At 32.2% G+C, this 3,887-nt stretch overlaps 1 pseudogene; it reads right to left on the reverse strand.

The window, feature by feature from the left end:
• LOC103083918 (GTP-binding nuclear protein Ran-like) overlaps window positions 1–3,540 on the reverse strand; it is a 19,523-nt pseudogene extending 15,983 nt beyond the window's left edge.
• Between the last annotated feature and the right edge of the window lie 347 nt (window positions 3,541–3,887).

A 3,887-nucleotide genomic window follows, 5' to 3' on the forward strand; every position in this document is an offset into this window, starting at 1 on the left:
CTTTCCCTTTTCTCTTTCTTTCTCATATTTACATGTACATATGTAATTAAATAAATATACACATTTTAAGTGACCTCTTAAGTTGCAATTCTTCATAGATGTTTTCCTTGGCACCTACGCAAATTCAAACTCTTAGTTTATATTTCTCATAGCATCTTCTACTTCTATTTCTTGAACTAAATACAATTTAAAGTAAGGAAACGTTTGGGGGATTGTTTATTTTATCTTGCTTCATGAGGTTAGAATGGGTCAACTTTATCACTGCTATGATTCTCACTTCATTGCATTCTCTAGCACAGACTAAAACTCAATAAATACATTTTGAATGAGTAGTTACTTACACTCATTGAGTTTCATACTCTTCAGTTTTAAACTGGAATTATAACACCTACACAATATACAAAACATGTAATGCCTCAAATCTTTTTTATCCTATTCACTTTTATAGGTAGTGTTAATTTTTATTTTCTCAGAACTGATTTATCTTTCTCAGTGCTAACTACAAAAATCCCATTGCTTTACTTAGATTTGAAGCTGCAAGTCCCCTTGACAGTTTTCAAATAAGTTTCAGCAATATAAAAAATGTTCTCTTTTCCTTGCAGTTGAAAAAAGCAAATAATCATCCGTATTATACAACTGTTGGTATAGCTTTGGCATATAAGTTTTACCTTATAATAGAAATAAAATTTTGATTAGCTGTTTAATATTTGTAGGCCTTTAAATAATATCTACTTTTCCATATTATGATGGCTATAAATGTTCATAAATTTCATTTGGTAAGCCATAAGTTTATTGCATTTGTCATTTCCCTCTTCTCCCACATGCAGTATACTTGGAACATAAGCAACAACAATAACAGTTACACTAACTTATCTACTAGACATATTTGATTTCTTATTTTAAAAGGTTTGAGTTTTGATCACTCATTTAAACTGACACTACCCTCTAGCTTTGGTTTGAGGATTGCATATAAATCACCAGGCAACCAGCAGAATGATAAACTTTGAATTAAATGCTCAATTAAATTTGGTGATGCTACATAATGAAAAGTACTTCATTAGATGGATGGGTCATTAACATTTGGGGGCAATTGTTAAGTCTGATTTTGTTTGTTCATATATGGATAACAAAACGCACAGTGTCACAGTGAAATGAGAAACCTAATATGAGATTTTTTCATGAATAATTTCCCTTCAGATTAGAAAGAATTTTTAAATAATTACTTTAAACTGATTAAAAATATAAAGGGAAAACAATAAAAGGAAGTCTTCAGATAAAAAAGAAAAAAAAAAACTAATCATTGGATAAATTTTCAGAGTAAACAATCTCCACGAATACAAATTGGACCTCATATTCCCAGTTTGTTTCCAGAACAAAGTCAAAATGTCATATTATATTAGGTGAATAATAAGACTGCACAGCTCATTAAAGCATAAATTCATTTCTTTGCTTCTTTTGTGGTGTAATGTGTTTGCATTTTGCCCTGAGGACAGATACTAACATTTATCTGTGATTAAAGATTCACAGACCATTAACAGTATAGCAATTTCCATGCAGTTAAGGCAGGGAAATAAGATGTTTTAAAAATTATTGCCCATCCCATGTGCAAGTTAGTCTCCCTTTCTTCAGTTTAGATTTTTTCCACTGGATGAACCCATTCCTAGATTGGCTTTCTCTACAGTTAATGTAGAAGTGTTCAATAATCCACCACCTTCTTTTTTGCTCAGTAATCATTTAAGCATTTTCTGTGATTCTGATCTCTGTGAGGACTGCCTCAATTGATTAGGGAAGTGAGTGTTAACTCTAAAATTGTCTGTCTGTATTCTGAAGGTTATCTGCTGGAATAAAAGAAGGTGAAGATAAGGAAACTTAATCCACAGATACAAGGCTGAACAGCTAATTATCAGAAGGGGGACGGGGGAATGCTATTGATATAAAACTGAATATCTACAAAATGTTTTCCAAGTAATAAAGTATTGCAGTGTGCCTGGGCAATGCCTTACTAGTGATATTAAAATGTCAGCAACTGGCAACAAAGAACAAAGTGTTTTATGTCAAATATCTGGGTAAAACTATCTGCTCCACATTTAATCATTTAATAAAGGTATAGAACAGATGATTTTGGGTAAATTTTATCTATTCTTCAGTCATTTGTTTAAGAAATATGCACCGAACTTTTGCGTTAAATTGCACGCTTGAAAAACAGTATAGTGGGTAGGAGCACAGATGATGAGGATAAATTTCATGGATTAAACTTCTCTTTCTGCCATTTTCTAGTTGTGTGATCTTGAATAAGTTGTAAGTTAAGCTCTCTCTTCCCTGATTTCCTTCCTAAAAGAGTGTGACAACAACTGCCAGTACTCATCACTATCCAGGTTTTGTTTGTTCATAGATACAGAGTCCAAATATATTCCCCATCTCACGTACATTTACATCAGTTCAAGTGAACCTCTTCCAGCCAGTGAACTGAGAGCAGCCTAGCCCATAAAACTTATTTGTGCATAATTTTGTTCTTCTTCCCCATCAATATGTAAAAAATAAAGAACTCTGATGATGTTCATGGCCTAAGCCACAGAATGGAAGATGGCAATGTCCCTGAATCACTGCTTGGAGAAGAAGCTTTCCTGCTCCACATGCAATCTAGTGTGATATGAGACAGAAATATATTTTTATCACATAAACCTATGAATATTTGATACTTTGGGGGGTTCTTTGTCCCTTGCTCTTTAGGTTGGGGCTCTATGATTGGACTTGGGCCAATGGAATGTGGGCAGAACTGATGTAAGACACTGTCATGCCTGACTTTTAATGTATTCTGTGTGCACACCTCTATATGACTCTCTCCTTGTCAAGGAATTGTAAAGGCACATGATGAAGATGATGTTATAAAAAAAATATAAGAAGTTTAGAGCCCTGAGTTACCATAGGACTCTGATAAATCAACCTTTATACTGGTTAGCACTGAGATTTTGGGGTCCAATTCTACCCAGTAAAACCTGTCCATCCCTAACAATGAAGTTGATGAGGAAGTCTGTCATGGATTAAAACATATGAAGTAGTTTTTGTGTTCTTGGAAATTTCACAATGTACTTAGGGAACTTTATATATATATGTATGTATATATATATATATATATATATATATATATATGTTAACTATATGAAAGGTGTAAGAAATACATGATAGCTACATTACTACTTTTAGGAGTAATGGAATTTTGCAATTTTTCACATCAGTTAGGAGAGTGACATGAAAAAACAAGGATTTATATTTGATGATTCTAAGGCAACTATTTAGTTTAAGTACTAAACAGATATTTTATTTTAGTTATTTAAAATGAATTTTCTCCCATCAAAAAAGTAGTTACTATCTATCAAAGTATACAGTTCACATAAAAATAATGTTTTAATAGAAAATAGAAAATTACATTTTTGAAAAAGGTAAACTCTTTGAATTGCCTTCTGTCAGCTTTTCATCAAGTGGCCTTTGAAGATCTAAATCTGTTGAGCTCCTGTTAACTCCATTAAGATTCTGTACCATGCTGGCTTTGAGCCTGCAAATTCCTACTGGCCTTTTCATAATTTACAATAGATGATTAGGCTTTTATTTACTTTTGTTTTTTGTTAGGTGTGCTCTATAAATTTGTTCTTCAGATAAACAACCTAGAGATGAATTTATGGAACTTATAAAGTAATTAAAATTATATCGATAAATAATATTTTCACAAAAAAACCATTTCTTCCATCATATCACATCCTTCACAGTCATTTCAAAGATATAGTTTCAGGTTTCCTTCTCCTCTAGAATATTATAGTTATGAATTACAGATTTCTCTCACCCTGGTTGGAAATGTTATTCTTCCAATTGATTTTTAACAGTGGGAAAAT

Source organism: Lipotes vexillifer, unplaced genomic scaffold (assembly GCF_000442215.2).
Source record: "Lipotes vexillifer unplaced genomic scaffold, Lipotes_vexillifer_v1.1 scaffold761, whole genome shotgun sequence".
NCBI classification, from domain to species: Eukaryota; Metazoa; Chordata; class Mammalia; order Artiodactyla; family Lipotidae; genus Lipotes; species Lipotes vexillifer.